Here is a 19,721-nt window from a genome sequence, read left to right as displayed (position 1 = left end):
ACTATAGAACTGGCCCCAATGCAAAATTCACAGCTTACTGTATATGTTGCCGTCATGGCACCCAACGCACCTCCTGGAGTGGGGCGATAGCAACACAACAGTTGTCACTGATAGTTGTCAACTTCGCGGAAGCAACCGTCCTCGGCTTTTGCCTCGGATGGTTCACGCCTCCACGTCGTCCATTAATTTCTGATAATGGACACCTCGTCGTGCATTACCCCTTACATATCCTCCCTAACTTGCCCTTCCTTATTTTTCAAGAGACAAGACAGCCACAGGCCAGACAGCAAATCCTGCTTCTGCATTAGACTTCTTAAAATGAGTCAAACATTGACAAATGGAGCAAAATGTGAGGAGATAATGATCGAGTTCACAACCACAAATCCTTACAATTTAGACTAGAGCATTATGGAGCACAATAACAAGCCTAAAACGTATTGATAACAAGACAACAGCTATGTGAAATAGTGACACGAGAGTCAGAATCAGGGGACAAAGGTAGCTACTGATGACCTATGCCCGTCCGTCTTAACCAATCACAGTGTAACATTGGCACACTGAAATTGGTGAGACACTAGACACTAGACAGCCAATCAGATCTCTAAATCGCTCTGTATACACATTGATGTGATTGCCTCCTAGTTATTGCTTTTTACCTGCCGACTGCAAAATAGCAACCACACTCCCTGCTGCCACTCCTCCTCCGTTGGCAATCGCGGCACTTGACATCATGCCGGCGGCCCACGAGCCTGCAGCGATCCCGACTGAGGTGAAGCCTATGGCCCCCAGGACGACGGGGGCCAGCGCCATGGCACCCAACGCACCTCCTGGAGAGGGGCGATAGCAACACAACAGTTGTCACTGATAGTTGTCAACTTGTCACCAGTGTTGTGTTGGGGAGCTACATTGCAAGCATAGCTTTGTAAGTTACCAATTAGTACTTCACTCTGGAAGTATTGAATACAGCAAAGTTACCCTGGGAGAAATCTAATTTGGTTAATTAAAGCTACTTAGAAAATGTTCAAAATACTTTGTAAAAAAAAGTATCTAATTGACAATGTACATGCATGAAATCATAACAAAATAAAATACAAACTAGAACGCACTTATGACTTATGCCTCCGCCATTAGTTAATTCTTGAGTCCAAATCGCCATTTGAGGCAAATTGGAAGAAATTCCGTCAAGGCGCTCCTGAGATGTTGCGTTACAGAGCTTGGAAATTAGGTGTGTGAGGTCACAGTGACCTTGAACTTTCACCACCAAAATGTAATCAGTTCATCCTGGAGTCCAAGTGGACGTTTGAGGCAAATTCGAAGAAATTCCATCAAGACATTCCTGAGATATCGCGTTAACAAGCTTGAAAATGGCATTCGAGAGGTCACAGTGACCTTGACCTTTGACCATTGATAACCAAAATGGAATCAGTTCATCCTTGCGTCTGTAACCCACATTAGTTTTACCACCTAAACTAACTTGCACTACACTACACTTACAACCTGAGCGTTCCCATTCTCACCAGTAGAGGTGCTACGTGCGCCGCAGCTTATTTAGAAGACGCCCATTCTTCTTCTCTTACATTCCAGACATTCCAGAGAACATTCCAGAATGCACTGAGACGAGCTGAAACTAGTCTGGGCACCTTTCACCCCGCTTTTTGTCATGGGGCGTAAACCACGGAACCAGAATGAACACCGGAAGGACGTGCGCCAAAAAACGTATTTGTTGCCGTTAGCTTGGCGTCTCTTTCCTCGATTAATTGTCTGATGCAAAGCTTCTGTATTGGCTTAAAATATGTGAGATTGTGAATCCGCAATGTTTCTACAAGAACTTCTTCAAAAAGTTTGTTCGGTACGTCCATCTTTTGTTTTGTTGTTTGCCGTTCTGATACTTGTGTCAAATTGTCAAGTTAACGTAAAAGTTGACGAGCTAGAAACGCTGCCCTTCCTGTCTAGGGCGGGCTCTAGGCCGGAACCAGGTAGGGTGACCAAATCAATTGTGAACGGAAGCCAGGCTCTTTCTCGCCGAGAAGAGCATGGTGACGCGAGGTTAAGCTGAAGCTGAAACTAACGTCACGCAGCTGAAAGAAACAACGTGGTGAAACGTCTATCTAAACACCTAACTTTCTTTAAGTTGATCAGAAAGTATTATCCTTTGGATTTTTTGCCTTAACTCATTGAGTGCCAAGGACGTCGATCAACGTCAAAGTAAATAGTGACGTAGAGTGCCAAGGATGTCGATCGACGTCAAATACGTTTTTTGACGGTGGGACGTGGATCAAAGCCTCCTTTATCTCCTGTACACGCAGAGCAGCACACAACACTGACCCAGACAGACCCAGACAGCAGGTCAGGATTGGCAAACGCAAGCCAGAATATCCGATGCCCACCAGCAGCAAATCAAGACCAGCAAGAAGCTGCAACCAGCAGCGCACGCAGGGGCCAGCGCTGCTGGTTGCAGCTAAAAAATATTATTCTGCCAAACAAAATTCCCTGGCCTTCACTGTTTTATTGAAGGAAATTATTTTTGAGGTGTGACTACATCAGAAAATTAGCTTCAGAGTCAGTGATGTGCTTGAAATGTTTAATTTCACAAAAGGCTCATTATCTCAGCTTCTAGAAAAAAACGGCTGTTTTTGGTTAAATCAAGCTATCTTCTCCGGCTGATAACTAAAGAACGGAAAATTATATCAATAAACCTGTTTTTGCTGATGATAGAAGAGAGTCTCATCGTTCTTTTTGCGTGTTCGGTGTTTACATAGTAATATCACACAATATTCTGTGGGCCTCGAGATATCACTGAAAAAAGCTCTGAAACTCTGGCACTGGGAGCGTCCGTTCTCCAAAAGTGGCTGGCACTCAATGAGTTAAGGACGATTCCGACCCCCACCAGCATTTTCTTTTTACTATTGAGCGATTCTCCGGTGAGTTCACTCTGGCTGAAACATGTTGTATCACCCTAGCTAAATGCTAATGCTAACGGTAGCTAACGTTGATTCATATTCGGTGACTACTGAATGTGCAATGATATGCTTCCTCATGTGTGTATCTTTGAGATTTAATGCTAAAAACTAGGGGTGGGAGAAAAAATCGATTCACCTAAGTATCGCGATTTTTAATGTCACGATTTTTTTAATCGATCTTTTATTCCAGAATCGATAATCGCATTTTTTCTGTTTATGTATTAAATGCTCCCACTTTCATCAATCACATATAGAGCGCTTCCCTCTGCTCCGTGGCTCATACAGCCAATCATGTACCTTGTTAGTACAAGTGCAGGCTTTGAGCGGAGGAATACGATAGTTGTACGGTTGGGAGAAAAAGCAGTGCCGAATGAAACTGCTGTTTTGCGGAAAAGTAAAGCGCTGAAAATTGTCAAAATAGAGCGTGCATGTACACGGATATCGATTTGTTTAGGTGGGCGTTGTTTTAGGTGGCTAAATTACGTTTTTTTGTTTAGTTGTTGACCCCCAGGACTTAGAGAGAAAAAGCTGGTGATGCTGCTGCTCTGGGTGCCGGATCTCGTTCGACGCTGCGCCCTGCTTCAAGAACACTGTACCTAATTAAGTTAGTGTATCTGACTAGCTGATAGGACCCCACTTCAAACAAACCGAACTATCCCTTTAAGCAAAGACACGTAACAGCGCTCCTGAGATGTTGCGTTACAGGGCTTGGAAATTGGGTGTGTGAGGTCACAGTGACCTTGAACTTTGACCACCAAAATGTAATCAGTTCATCCTTGAGTCCAAGTCGATGTTTGAGGCAAATTTGATGAAACTCCGTCAAGGCATTTCTGAGATGTTGCGCTAACAAGCTTGAAAATGGTGTTCGAAAGGTCACAGTGACCTTGGCATTTGACCTTTGACCACCAAAATCTAATCAGTTAATCCTTGAGTCCAAGTCGATGTTTCAGACAAGTTTGATTAAATTCCGTCATGGCATTCGTGAGATATCGCGTTAACAAGCTTGAAAATGGCGTTCGAGCAGTCACAGTGACCTTGACCTTTGACCACCAAAATCTAATCAGATCATCCTTGAGTCTAAGTCTATGTTTGAGGCAAATTTGATGAAATTCCGTCAAGGCGTTCCTCAGATATCGCGTTAACGAACATCAGATGTGTTATGTTGGTGTCGGTAGAGAAACCAGGAGACGACGTACTCTTCAACTGTTTATTACTCAGCTAGCAACAGCTAGTCTTGCATTGCATGTCACTGCTTCTACATCCTGTACACACACTCTTCTTCTCTATCTACCTTGTCCTTTCCTTCGGCTGGACACATTCACATCTTACAGAAGCACGCCACCCTGTGGTACGGAGTTGTAACTAAGTCAGTGCATGGTAAAGCATTCTATGAACACAACATCTCCCCTGTTACCCAAGGATAATACTCCTCTTTCAGTTAACATCAAGTTATCAGCAACAGCAATAACAGTGTCCTTATTGAACATAACCTTACCAGGTAGCTTACATTTGAGCAAGTATCAAAACTCCAAATAAGGCACATAGATAATGTGTTTCACTAATTACTCTCCTATAGAGGATAATAGAATAAGCAGTGCTATAGTCAATGTAAAGTGTCTCTTCCTGAGATTTTCAAATGTTAATTTAAATTACCAACCTACTGAATGCTGGTCTAAACATAAAGTGCATAATTGTGTAAACAAATTTCCTCTTCAAAACACAACCAAACACTGTAGACAATACTGTAGCATGAAAATCACAATATGTCATATTAACTCAAGTTCACAATGTTTTGTTTTGTTTTCTCTTTTTTTTCACATTGTTTGGTTTCATTTTTTTTTTTCTTCTCTTCTGTTGTCCATTCTTCTCGGGCAGCGATCCGCCTACACCCTTTATCTGAGCCCTCTTATCTTGGACTCAGATCTACTTCAGCACATAGTCTTTAGTCCAAGCTGGTGGTTGTCTCTCTCGCACAGTTCTTGTTGAAGTCTCTGGCGGGCCAACGTTTTCCTCTGCTGTGTCAGCCCGCGGTGCTTCCTCAGATCTCTCTGGGCAAAGAGAGAGACGTGCTGCATTCCATCTTCTTCCATCACTGAGGATGAAGGAGCTCAGACCCGTCTGTTGCTGCACAGACAAGGGCTCACCGTACTGTGTCTCTCCTTTTCCCACATGAAAAGGCTTGCGTACTCTGACTTTTGCACCAACAGTGACTTTGGGGTGTCTGGCACCTCTCTTGGCGTCTGTGTATCGCTTGCTCTTAGCCTGCTGTGAGACAACTCTGGCTCTGACATGTCCATACTGTCCCCCGTCCTCGGGAGGCGGCAGAATATCCAGCTTTGTCCGCATTGATCGTCCTCTGAGAAGCTGGAACGGAGATTCACCGGTCGTGGCATGGGCTGTAGCCCGGTAGCTGTGAAGCATCTGAGTGACCACAGGCTTCCAGGGCTGTTGAGCTGCTTGTGCTGTCTGGATACTGTCCTTAAGCACTCTGTTAAAGCGTTCAACACACCCGTTCGCCTGAGGGTGGTACACACTCGTTCTGATGTGTTTGATGCCTCTTTCTTTCAGGAAATCAGAAAATGCAGACGACGTGAACTGGGGCCCGTTGTCCGTCGTAATAGCGTAGGGGTTGCCCTCCCGTGCGAAGATAGAAGTGAGAAACGTCATGACTGTGGCTGTAGTGGCGTTGTAAGTGAAGGCTACCTCCGGCCATTTACTGAAGTAGTCCATGAGGGTGATGGCAAACCTACAGTCCTGGGCTCCACGGTCAAATGGACCCACTATGTCGACAGCCACATGTTGGAAGGGGCCCCCAGGAAACTCAACTGGTTGCAATGGGGCAGGAGAAGATCTGGCTGTTTTGTCACATGCCTGGCAGATTGCGCATGCTGACAAAACTGTGTGGACAAGCGCATCCATGCGTGGCCACCAGTAGAGCTCTCTGAGGCGCTGCTTTGTGCGAACCAGGCCCTGGTGTCCCTCGTGAGCCAGGTGTATTATTCTCTCACGCAGGGATTTCGGAACGACCAGGCGTGTTCCACGGAAGATCAGCGGCGTCTCAACAGCAAGCTCATGTCGCACGAGGAAGTAAGGCTGAACCTCAGCCGGTAGAGATTTTTTTCCTCTAGGCCAACGAGCACGGATGACCTGTCGCAGCTGTTCAAGTTCAGGGCAGTCCTCACACTCAGCTCTGAAATCTGCAAGTGGCAGTGCAGTTAGGAGAGGAGATATTTCAGCTATCTCCGTGACTAGGTCCTCCTCAGGCTCCGCGTCGGTACTGGAGTCGTTGAGGGGAACCCGTGAAAGGCAGTCTGCCATGACGTTTTGACTGCCTGGATGGTACGCCATGTCGTACTGGAAGCACATCAGCCTGGCTGACCAACGTGCAATCCGCATGCCAGCTCTGTTCATCCCTCTGGTGCTGAGTAGAGTGGTGAGAGCTTGGTGATCTGTTCTGAGTGTGAATCTGTGCCCCCACACGTACGTTCTCCATCTTTCCACTGCCCATACACATGCCAGGGCCTCCTTCTCTATTGTGGAGTACTTCCTCTCCGCAGCTGACAGGGTGCGGGAAGCGAAGGCAACAATACGTTCAGTATTGCCTGCATGTAGCTGCGTCAGGACAGCCCCCAACCCGTAGTTTGAGGCATCTGTAGTGATGAACGTTGGCAGTCTGGGGTCATAGATGGCGAGTGCTGGGCTCTCCAGCAGCATGGTTTTGAGTTTAGTGAAGCATTCATCTGCTTCATCAGTCCATTCCACTTCATCCTCTGTGTTTGGACGAAGCAGCTGTCGTAGTGGCTCCACCACCGTAGCGTAGTTTGACAGGAACTTACTGAACCAGGAGGTTAAGCCCAGGAAGGAGCGTAGTGCCACCATGTCAAATGGTGCTGGAGCTTCAGAGATGGCTGTCAGGTGGTCTGGAGTAGGGCGCAGGCCCTCCTTTGAGATAATGTGTCCCAGGAATGGGATGCTCGTTTGCCCAAACGAGCTTTTGTCGAAGTTGATCTCGAGGCCGGCATCTTTAAGGCGTTGGAGGACTGTTTGTAGGTATCTGTCATGCATGTCCTGGGAGTCTCCATATACTATGATGTCGTCCAAGTAGTTCTGTACTCCAGGAAGATCTTTCAGAATTGTCTCCATCATTTTCTGGAAAGCAGATGGCGCTGAAGCCAAGCCGAAAGGGACTCGTGTGAATCGAAAGAGCCCCTCATGCGTTATGAAGGCTGTCAGACTGCGACTCTCAGGATGTAAAGGCAGTTGATGGTACGCTGAGCTCAAATCAATCTGGCTGTAGTGTGTAGCACCAGCTAGCTCTGTGAACAAATCCTCCATATGAGGAAGCGGATAACAGTCCATGATCACACTTTTATTTGGCTCACGGAGATCAACACAAAGCCTCAGGCCTCCTCTGCGTTTTCGTGCCACTACAAGGGGACTCACCCATTCAGAAGCATCCACTCTTTCTATTACGCCTGCTTGAAGTAAGCGGTTGATCTCTGTTGACACTTCCTTGCGTATGCTCAGTGGCAGACGTCTCAACTTTTGGCGTACAGGTTGCACTGTTTTGCAGACTTGCACTTTGTGGATGAAGCCTTTCACACATCCCAGGCGATTCACTTGGATAGAGCTTATGTTGTACACTGTAGCTTTTCGGGTGCTGGTAGCAGTTGCATTTGTAATGTCCTCCTTGTTGTAGCTTGCCTTGCCATCAATGATGTTGATCCTGAGTGCTTTAATCAGGTCCAGGCCCAGTAGAGGTGATCCAGCTTTGACTATGTAGAAGCAGCCTGGCGCTTTATTTGATTGGACTTCAAAGGAAGCGGTTACAGGTAAACAGCCAACCACCGGCAAGTCACCTCTTGCATAAGTGACTAGTTTCACTTTGGGCTCTGTGAGTGAGCAGCTTGCAAAATGTTGCTTGTAGACTGACTCTGGTAGAATAGATACACATGCTCCTGTATCTACAATTAGCTCAAGGACCTGAGAATTTCCTTGTGGTGCTTCAATGTTAACATTACATGTTATCTTATCAAAAGCTGCAGCCGCAAGCTTAATGTCATTAACACAGAGCACAGCCAACTCTGGGACTACAACTTCTCTCACCTCACTCACCGTTGATTTGCAAACTTTGGCAAAATGTCCCGTTTTTCCACAGTTATTGCATTTCACTTTTGCAGCTGGACAGCTCTTATCATTTGCCAAGTGCTTGTTGGATCCACATCTGAAGCATTTGCGTTGTTGCTGATCACCATTTCCTTGTTTGCCACGATCTGGAACCTGTCCTCTAGCTCCTCGCAGCGCTCCTCTTCTTCCCCGAAAACGTGCGTTTGATGCACCGACGGCCCGCACTGGTGCCGTCAGGGGCGCACTGGCAGAAGAAAACAGCGTGGCATTTTTAACTGCTGCCTCCACTTGGCATGCGATTGTCAAGGCTTTGTCTAGAGTGAGAGCTTCCTCCAGTAGTAACTTCTCCCTCACAGCATTGAGATTAGCAGTAGCAATTAGCTGATCTCGTATCAACTCACTCTCCATCAGTCCAAAACCACATGGTGTAGCTAACGCCCTCAACGCTGCCACATACTGCGTCGCGGTCTCATCAGTCCTTTGATATCGCTGCCGGAATGTGTGTCTGCACGCTAACACATTAACCTTTGGGACGAAGTGCTTCTCAAGCGCAGCCATGGCATGAGCAAATGTCGTCCCTTGGTCCGGCAGAGTGTAGAATAGCCGTTGTCCCTCCGGACCCAAGCAGTGTAGTAAAACGGCACGTCGTCTTGTATCCGGCCATGCTTCTCCGCTGGCGTTTATCACCAGCATGTAGTTGTCGAAAATCTTTCGCCAAGTTTCAAACGGCAAAGGCGGCTCACCAACATGAGGAAGAAAGGCCGGTGGGCTCGGCACTGAAACGCTCATCCTCGTCGCCAATTGTTATGTTGGTGTCGGTAGAGAAACCAGGAGACGACGTACTCTTCAACTGTTTATTACTCAGCTAGCAACAGCTAGTCTTGCATTGCATGTCACTGCTTCTACATCCTGTACACACACTCTTCTTCTCTATCTACCTTGTCCTTTCCTTCGGCTGGACACATTCACATCTTACAGAAGCACGCCACCCTGTGGTACGGAGTTGTAACTAAGTCAGTGCATGGTAAAGCATTCTATGAACACAACAAGATGGACGGACGGACGGACATATGGACGGACGTACGGACGGACAACCCAGATCCATAATGCCTCCGCCTGGCTATCGCCGGCGGAGGCATAAAAAAGTGCAAACTTCTCAGAGAGAGTCGGTATTCACTAAAGCCTTCATATCTCAGGCTCTGAAGCACATAGAAACATAAAATAAAAAGCATTTGAGAGCTTAACCCTCTGGCCTTTCGTATTATATTTGCCCTAATGTTCATTAAAACAATTTTTTATCTTTAACCCCAAAAAATAAAAAGAGCCTAATGCATTTTAAGAAATGTTAATAAAGATTATGGCAAATGTAACCCTTCCAAATAAAAAGCTACGGGTTTAAGCTCTCAAATGCTTTTTATTTCATGTTGATAGCTAATATATAGGCTGAGGAAATACGTTCTGTTGAACCCTTGACAATTACTGCAGCAAGAGTAACGTTAGCGATCTCTGTTTTACAGTCGTCGTGAAGACAGTGAAAAGCCCCGTTATCTAACAACCACAACGGCAGTGAAACAACTTATCCAACTAACGCTAGCTAATTAAATAACATTACCTGATGTTGTAGAAGTCGATGCCTCTCTCAAGTTCCGTCATCATCGTCCTCCAAGACTTCAGCTAACGTTACAGCTGAGGAGGTGCTGTTAACGTTAGCTGCGGTGCAGTGTCTGCTTCATTCACCCTCAGCCTATCTAAGACGTTACAGTCTTCAGCATTTAGCTAAATATATCTTGTGTTTGACCATGCTTCCTCAAGTTTGAGGTGTTTCCCTGGCCAGCTTTGCAATTCACATCACAAATGTTGCAACCAGTGTTGTCTGAGTCTATCTTGGTAAAGTGTAGCCACATTTTTGGACCGCTTTCGTTTGTTGATGTTTGCTTTCAGGTGTGTGACGTACTGACGTAACGCGCTCTCGCGTGTTGCCTTAAGGTTCCGTCGGAATTTCTATTTTACCCACTCTCTTTCTATTACTCAGATGCGTTCAAGTACCGAAATGTGGTACCGTTGGTTTTCATGTGAACTGGTACTCGGTACCGCCCCATTTCGGTCGGTGCCTGTAAAAGTACCGAGTTCGGTACCCATCCCTACTGGCAATATGTTTTTGTTGTCGATCATGTGTTCATCAACTCGAGAAACAGAAGTGATCCCGCTGCATGAGATTACAGCTCCTGTTGTTGTGAAGGCTCTGACCAAGTTTTTTTCATTGTTTGGTCTCCCAAAAGTGTTTCAAACCGATCAAGGTTCAAACTTTATGTCCCGTGTGTTTGCTCAAGTCTTGAAACAGCTGGACATAAAACACTGTCATTCCAGCGCTTATCATCCCGAAACTCAAGGCACACTTGAGCGTTTTCACCAGACATTAAAATCCATGCTGCGCACTTATTGTCTGGAATTTGAAAAAGACTGGGATGATCATGTTCATCTGATGATGTTTGCAGTGCGGGAGGTCGTGCAGGAGTCACTTGGGTTTATTGTGCTGACTTACTTTTTGCCCATTCGGTCCGCGGTCCTTTAAAGCTTCTGAAGGAGAAATGGTTGCAGGAGGACACTAAACAAAATGTGTCGGATTTTGTCAGCAGCTTTCGCTTCAGGTTGCGACGGGCATGCGAGTTGGCTATGGAGAATCTTAACACGGCACAAATGAAAATGAAAGGGTGGTTTGACAGAATAGCAAAAAGCAGGGAGTTTTTCGCCGGGGATAACGTTTTGGTGTTATTGCCAATTCCTGGGTCTAGCCTGCAAGCTCGTTATAGTGGCCCTTATCAAGTTGAAAGGAAAATGGGTGAAAGGGATTACCTTATTGCCACTCCTGATCGCAAGCATAGAAGTCGTTTGTGCCATGTAAACATGTTGAAGCAGTACTGTGACAGAGAGACTGTGAATCCTCAGCCTGAGGAACTGTCCAGTGCTGAAACATCAAAATCCGTCTTGACCACAGTGGTGCTGTCCACTGCTGAAGTGGATGAGGGCGGGTTGTCAGTGGCTGTAACACACGGTAAATTGTCAAACTCAGAGGCGTTGCAGTCCCTTGACTTCTATTTGTCTCACCTGACTGAGTCTCAGCATGTAGATTTGATTCAGTTAGTTGAGGCAAATAGGTCCTTGTTTTCTGACCTGCCGACACAGACGTGCCTTTTGAAACACAACATTGATGTGGGTGGTACAAAGTCTATTAAACAGCATCCATATCGTGTTAATCCAGAGAAGCGGCACCATTTTAAGAAACAGGTGGATTATATGCTGCAGCATGACATAGTTGAGCCCAGCTGTAGTCCATGGAGCTCTCCTTGTCTGTTGTAAAAGTCAATGGTGAGGATCGTTTTTGCACTGATTTTCGAAAGGTTAATGATGTAACCATTGCTGACAGTTATCCTCTCCCACGGATGGAGGATTGCGTCGATCATGTCGGTTGTGCTACTTTTGTCTCCAAACTGGACCTTTTGAAAGGCTATTGGCAAGTTCCTTTAACTGAACGGGCAAAGGAAATCTCTGCATTAGTTACACCTGATGATTTCCTGCAGTACACTGTAATGGCCTTCGGTATGCACAACGCACCGGCTACTTTCCAGTGCTGGGTTAATGTAGTTTTGTCTGGTTTGTCTTTTTGTGAAGCCTATCTTGATGATCTGGTTGTGTGCTCTCGGTCATGGACAGAGCATATTGATCATTTGAGAGAGGTATTCAAGCGTCTTGCTGATGCAAACCTGACGATTAACCTCTGCAAGTGTGAATTTGGCCAAGCCACAGTCACGTATCTTGGGAAAGTGGTCGGTCGGGGTTGCGTGCATACTATTCATTCTAAAGTGGAGGCTATTTTTGCATTTCCAGCTCCCAACTCTAGGACTGAATTCCGTTGTTATTTGGCAATGGTGGGGTATTATAGAGGATTCTGTAACAACTTTTCTTCAGTGGCTGCACCTCTGACCAATATGTTGAATCCAAAGGTCAGTTTTAAGGACTGAGGGTTGTCAAACAGCTTTCAACCAGACTAAAAGTGTGCTCTTGAGGGCACCCGTGTTGCAGCGCCGGATTTTGACAGGCTGTTCAAATTGGCTGTGGACGCCAGTGATAGTGGCGTTGGTAGGGTCTGATGGTGTGGATGTGGAACATCCCATTTGTTACTTTTCTAAAAAGTTCAAACCATATCAGAAATTGTATTCCACCATCGAAAAAGAAGCTCTGGCCTTGATTTTGGCTTTGGACCATTTTGCCTCGAGCGTTCCTCTAATCTTGTACACCGACCATAATCCTCTGGGTTTTTGCACCGGATGCAAAATAAAAACAGGCGGTTAATGAATTGGAGTCTCGAGCTACAAGGCTACAATTTGAAAATTCAGCATATCCGTGGCAAGGATAATGTTTTGGCTGATGCATTGTCGCGCCAGTAATTTGTTTATCTGAATTATGTTTTCTGTGGTGGCGTTTTCAGAAACCATGATTCCGTAACTTAGTGGGTGTTATGCGCTCCCCCCTTATTGTATGTTTCTTACTCCTAACATTATTCTCTCTCTGCTCCACTTAGTTGTCCTGCCTCTGGTTGCTAAGCTGATCCCACTCTGCTGCTCATGCCTGGCTCAGCTGATCCTCCTCTCCATTCCAGTGGCATTGCTTATGCCTGGACTCAACTGATCCTCATCTGTTAATCATAGATCTCACATTCATAAGTAGTGGCAGCTTCAGTCATTCTCTCTCCCCTCTCTCATCTCAACACACCTACATGCTGGTGGCAGCAGCCATGTATCTGGTTTGTTTTGTTACTTTGATTTGCTTTGTTTGATTTATCCTTTCTTTACTTTGGGAAAGGTGGGTACGGTAGTTTAGTTTTCACAGCTTTGTTTCTATAGTTTAGTTTGTTATGTTTTGTTTTTAGGGTGGTGCCTGGTCCGCCGGCCGTGTGTCGGCCAGTGTGTGCCCGCTCTTTTGTTCTGTTTGGCCGTCCCACCTGACCCCTTTGTTGTTTTTTCTAGAGTTAACTTTTGAGTTGAAAAATAAAAAAAACTTTTTATTTTGGCAAACTTGTTTCTTGACTCCTTCTTTTATATGTTATTGGTCTCCAAGCGAGCCTTTTCAAAGGTGGTCGTAACACTGACGAAAGAAATGTGGGGTTTCTGCTGTAAAGTACATGTAGATATGATGATGATATGATTTCACAAGTTATTTTATTAAAGAAAATGCATATACATGTATATTTGTTGTGGGTGATATGAATGCTGACATTTCAGATAACAACTCCCTATTTGGTCAACACTTAATCCAATTCTGTCAAGATAGCAAGCTGGTTCTTTCCAGTAAAGCGTTGCTGCCAGTAGAAAGCTATACATATACCAGTGAAGCATGGGATACAACATCTTGGCTGGATCACTGGATATGTACAGCTGATGCTCATGATTGTCTGGAGTGTGTTGAGATCCTGTATGGTTTGGCCATAGACCATATACCAGTCTCTATGTTATTAAATTATGAGCCTAGAGAGCATTTAGTTATGAAAACCATGAACAAGGTGCGATTAGATTGGTCAAAGTGTACAGAAGATGACCTCTGGCACTATAACTCTGACTGATAAGAGCCTAAGCAATATTGATATACCACATGATGCTGTTTTATGCGGCAACATTAACTGTAAGAACCAAAATCACAATAATGACCTATGCAAAATGTATGACAAAATTGTGGATTGCCTCAACGATGGCAGTAAATCATTCCAACAAAAAAGGCATAAACAAAATAACTTCAGCCCAGGATGGAATGAATATGTGTCTCCATCTAGAGGCCAAATAAGCTTTTAAGAACTGGGTTTTATCTGGAAAGGCCAGGTTTGGCCCAGAGGGTGAATATAAGAAACAAGCTAATGCTAGATTTAAATTTGCTGTACACTTTATCAAAATAAATAAGCAGGCCATGAGGGCTAACTCCATGGCCAAAAAGCTGCAGCAGAATAATGTATATGAATTCTGGAAGGAAGTGAAGGTCATGGATAAAAGTAAGTCTGCTGAACACAGTGCTTTAAGGTTTATTGCAAACTGTAAAAATCTAACTCACCACTGTGTTCTCTATCAGAAAGTGGCTTGGCCATCCCTGACTCTACGTAGGCTGAGTCACTGCTATCTTTTTATTTATAATGCTATATTGAAACAACTCCCAATTTATTTGTGTACATACCCAGCAGGCAATTACCATTTACACTCACAAAATGCAAACCTGACCTGAAGAAGAGCCTGTGCAATGCAAACCTGACCTGACTTGACGAAGAGCCTGTGAGGGATCAAAACGTTGTAATTTTTAATGTAAAATAAATCAGAAATATATTGGGAGCTACCAACAGTGTCACGAGTCTTCCTGAATCTCATAACTTTTTTGACTCAGCACCTTGAAAAGAGATGTGCATGTGTAGACTTTAACTTCTCTGGACTCTTTGAGCATGCCATCATTTTTAATGATCACCGTAACCTGCATCTACCCCGCATCGGCAACTGGAAGAGGTACACTGATGACATTGTCGTTGTTTGGAAAGGATCTGAATCACAACTGAAGGAGTTCCATGACTTTATTGACACTAAAGGCCCACATGCACAGGGAGCAAATCTTGATGCGTGTCATTTGACGCTACAAAATAGGCTACAATTCTCTCCTCTGGATCAATATGTTTCGAATGCATTTATTCCTCTAGTATTCTTCTCAGAGATCGACTTTGCAGCGGGAAATATAGCCTTTTGTTCAGCACATCATTCTGGACAAGCTTGGGATAGAGGATCATCCTACCTGTCTGTCGGTCTGGGTTACATGCTGCCACTCCGACGTGCTGCCACTCCAACGTTCTGCCACTCCGAAATATTGGCACTCAGAAAGGGGCTCTATATTCCCCATTTTTCACTAACCTCTCCCAGCCCCCACACCAAACCTAACCTCCCCCCATGCCTAAACCTAACCTCCCCCAGACCCTAACCCAAAACCTAACCTCTCCCACCCCCACGCCTAAACCTAAGGTCGGCATTGCGGCTTCTAAGGTGAACGACCGCCAGTCCGAATAATGGAAGTTAACGTTCGGAGTGGCAGGGCTTCGGAAAGGCAGAGGAACCCCGTCGGTCTGCCGTGCAGAGGGGGAGAGAAAAAAGTGTAGCGTATTAATGCCTGCTGTATTTAAACTGCCGTGAGAGTTTGAGGAGCACTACTTATCGAGACAGAGACAGGGATGGAAGTGGGCAGAGAGGGAGGGGGGGAGCTCAGAGGCTTTGGTCGTTGCTGGAACCTCATTTGACGCTCGAAAATTGAAACAGGTTCAGAGTACAGGCGTCAAGGCAGTTTGGCGCGCATCAGAATGCTCCCTGTGCGTTTGGGGCTTAACAGTCGCCATCTGAAATTCACAATGGAATATGACAGGCAGAAGATGAACTTTTTAGATAGGCTATTCTTGTATACATACAGGGATGCAAACAATCTGGGCTCCAACCTATACCGTACAAGTACGGACAGAAACTCCATTCTCCATGGACATTCCTTCTATCCCATTTCACTCAAAGAGTCTGCCCATCTCTCAGTTCAACCGCATTCGCCGCATCTGTAGTTCCGATGATGACTTTCAAGCCCAGGCTGCTGACATAGAAACTCGTTTCCAACAGAGACAGTATAAACATCAATGGGTCACACATGCACATCACCGATTTGAAAATTTATCACAAGCAGAGTGTCTCAGCCACACCAGATCCTGAACATCCGAGTTTAGAGTTAATTGTATAATCCAGTATTCACCCGGTGGCAGGGAATTTCAATCTATTATTCAAAAGCACTGGTATATTATAGAATCTGATCCAGCTCTCAAGTCCCTCAACACACCACCCCGGATTGTCTATCAGAGACCACCTAACTTAAGAAACCTGCTTGCCTACCTCCCACCTCTGACCCCACCCCACTTCTTATAGTCTATCCCTCACGGTAACTTAATCATCCACGCACAGGAAAATACTGACATCAACATTTTCTAAATTCATGGCGGGCCACTTAAAAACAGGCCGCAGTTGGCCCGCGGGCCGTAGTTTGGCTACCCCTGAGGTAGGGGGATCGCAGCCGACAGAGCAGCTGGACCTGGATGAGGGGGGGTTGCCGCCGGAGTGGGAGTAGCAGCGGGTGCGCTCGCAAACCGGCTTGGACCGCCTGGATGAGCTGCCCCAATTGCCCATCTATCATCTGCCTGAGGGAGGCACTCTCCTGCCTGGCCTCCCTGGAGGCGGCGTCCATCCCCTCCCTGATCCCCCTGAGGCCGGCCTCCAACCGGTTGAAGCCGTGCTCCAGGAGCACAAGGAAGGGGTGGTCCTCTCTAGTAGGACAGGACCGGGAGCAGCCCGTCCCTGACGACCCTGGCTGGTTGCCGACCTGTCCCTCCTCCTCGGTGGTGGAGGAGGACGGACTTTGACTCCTCCTCCTCCTGGTCTTGGCAGGGCGGCAGGAGGTCGAGGACTTAGCGGCCCTCTTTCGTCCAGGTTTGGACGTGGTGAAGTGGTCGTCGGCTGGGGCAGGGGATGGAGCATCGTCACCAGTAGAGTGGCCGTCGGCTCGGGCAGGGGAACGAGGGTCGCTGGTGGAGGGAGCGTCAGCTGGGGCAGTGGAGGTAGAGAGGGCGTCAACAGACACATTGGAGGGACTGGTGGGGACCCTGGATTCTGGCATTGTATCAAAGATGCGCCGCATACGAATGGCATGGTCATCATCCGGGTGAAGGACATAATTCTTGTTCTGTGTGTTCAAAGTGTGGCCCATGCAGTCTGAAACATCCTGCTGGATCTTTGGGTCCGTGTTGTTTTTGAAGTTCTGGAAGAAGCACAGGAACACAAACAGGTTTCTACTGTTATCAAAGGGCCATCTTCAACTCAACAACAGGGGGTTGTTTTTATGAATAAACTGGGTATATGCACTGCTCTCATAAAAGACGACTGCAAAGGGAGGAAAACCTACATTTGGGACACTCATATGAACAGATTAGATTGAATGCACACACAGACCGACTGAATGCAACTCACAAGTGTAGACACTGCCATCCGCAGGTCAACAAAACTGGGCTTCCGGCGCTGCTCGACCCCCATGTCCGTCCACGCCTCCCTCACATAGTCCAGCAGATGCACGCATTCTTCCTTTCCTCTTGTATTAAAGAAGAAGTCAGTCTTGCTGGGCCAGCGCTTTCTGAGTTCGATCCATCGGCGCATCCAATCGTACTCATCTTTGTGAAGACTCATCTGTGCTGGGCCATAGAAGCGGTTTGTTTTGTGTTGTTTGACCTGCAACAGACAGGAGCCGCTCTTTTCAGATTAAACCTTAATTATAAAACATGCAATAAAGTTAGAACACCTTAGTTGACAAATCCATACTCACATTGATGACGTAGTTCTTGTTGTTGCCATTGTTCGCTGCCTCTTGGACCTCCTGTACAGTCATCCTCTGGAATACGCCGCTGCGGTGGCCATAGATGGAGGCGAAATAAAGGGCCAGATACCCATAGAAGGTCCAGCGGGGTCTGTGGTCACCGATGCCAGCCTTCTCGATGTCATCTGTAAGGAGAACACAGCCCGACAAGAGGGCAGAAAAAGACATGTCGGCACGTTGGACACACACACACACACACACACACACACACACACACACACACACACACACACACACACACAGGATGAATACAGACTTACCCAGCAACCCTGGGATCTTCGCCTTTGCCAGCTTCCGGCACTGAGTCAGCACCTCAGGTTTGATGAGCTGTCTTATCTTCTCCCGCTTTTTCTCTATTTGGTCTGTCTTCAAGTCCCGGCTGGTGTGGCGAAGGCTCTCTTTCAAGCCTTTGTTGACCAAGAACGTTAGTCGATCGTCAGTGACTCTGCAGTTAGCTGGCTTATCTAATTTCAAATGCTGGATGAACTTAATCGCCATCAAAATATATACGCAAGCAGTGCTTATGGCTCTGCCTTGCTCCTGCAGGAACTCCCCGTAACTGAGGAAGGACAAGGTTTCATTTAGTCACTGTTCACATCAGGCTTGTGTTATGTATAACACATTAGTAACAAGTGTGATACGTGCACTTACCCTCGTAGCTTGATGATGTCATCAAGGATGTTCCAATTCCATGTGTTCACATGGCCGTTGGCCATGTAGACCATGAAGGCCCTGACCTGGTTGAGGCTGCTGGCATTTGCGTCACACATCTTGCGTGTTGCCTTTTTTGGCAGCTTATACTGCTCATTGTATTTCACCAGGTACTGTTCTGTGAAGAAATAAGACAAATTATGTGATTAACATGAACTTAAAATGGACTCGGAGTGTACCAAAAAACCCAGGAACCAAGTTTCAAGTATTTATTTGCAATGGAAAATGGGAAAACCTGGGTGGCCATAGAACTTTTCCCAAACATCCAAACTTTCCTTACACACACATACAAATACAGAGGGCCCTATCTTCCGACAGGCGCTATCCCCTAATAGCGGTTGCGCACCTGTTTGCGCGTGCCTTAAGGCAGGGAAGATAGCAGTCCGCCTTGCGCCGTCCACCAGGTGTTATGCCGAGTTTTGCACCCCAGCACCGGCAGCATCTCCACCTCACGGGAGTATATTGTAATGATTTATACAGAAATGTAACTGTTTAAAAGTCATATAATTGTCTGGGTAGACGTGACCTCCCTGATTTCTAAGTTAAAACAGCCCCGAAATATGTTGGGGATGCAATTCTCGGTCGGGATGCGGAAAGGTTCACGGCACGAGTCGCATACGCAAATTAGAGCCGTGCCAAAATCATCTGCGCCCCAAAATGTCTGCGCAAACAGGCGTGGCCAGGCAATGCTGGGCATTACGTCAATCAAAACCAATCAGATTCCCATCTCGCAATGGCTGTTCATTTCCCTCTTTGCGATGTGATAAAAGTTTCTCAGTGAGTTATAGTTGATTGCCTCACTGAATTATCTGCTAATACCCAATTTTAGCAGCATAATTTACTAATGACATATCCAAAAGGAATTCCACTTTCCACTGCGCTGCGCTGCACAGAGATTATGGTGCGCAACCCAGCGCAGCGAGGTATTTGCGCATAAGAGGTCCTTTTCAAAGCTCTTAGCGCAAAGTAATTGCGCGCTGCTGACGATAGGGTAATGCCATCTATCCCACATTTTAGCGCTGAAACGCCTGCTTTGGCATGGGGCAGCCAATGCCCAGTACAATTATCACAGGCATGCACTTGTGTCCGCTCCCAATTTGCATTGCGCACGGCGTTAAACGAGCGCAAACGCTAAATTAGCGCTTTTGGGAAGATAGGGCCCAGAGTGTGTTCTATCTTACCAATTCTTGGAGGAAACTTTATGCCCTTCATTTGTGAAGCACGGCCTCTTCCCTCAAATAGCATAATGAGTCGGGAGGTGGGGTTTGTGAGGGAGATAGAACTCTGCCCCTCGTCCTCATTGGCTACCACCTGTCTTGCCTGGGCTGCCGTCCCCTGCGTCTGTAGAAAGGATGAAGAAAATATAAAGAGAGAAACCCAGAAGAATGTGAAATAGTTATTTAATGTGCACTCATTGCTGTACAATGTTAAACCATTTCCCCCTCTGCTCTCATT

Source organism: Poromitra crassiceps (genome assembly GCF_964638095.1).
Source record: "Poromitra crassiceps genome assembly, chromosome: 5".
NCBI lineage: Eukaryota > Metazoa > Chordata > Actinopteri > Beryciformes > Melamphaidae > Poromitra > Poromitra crassiceps.
This window is presented reverse-complemented; position numbering follows the sequence as displayed.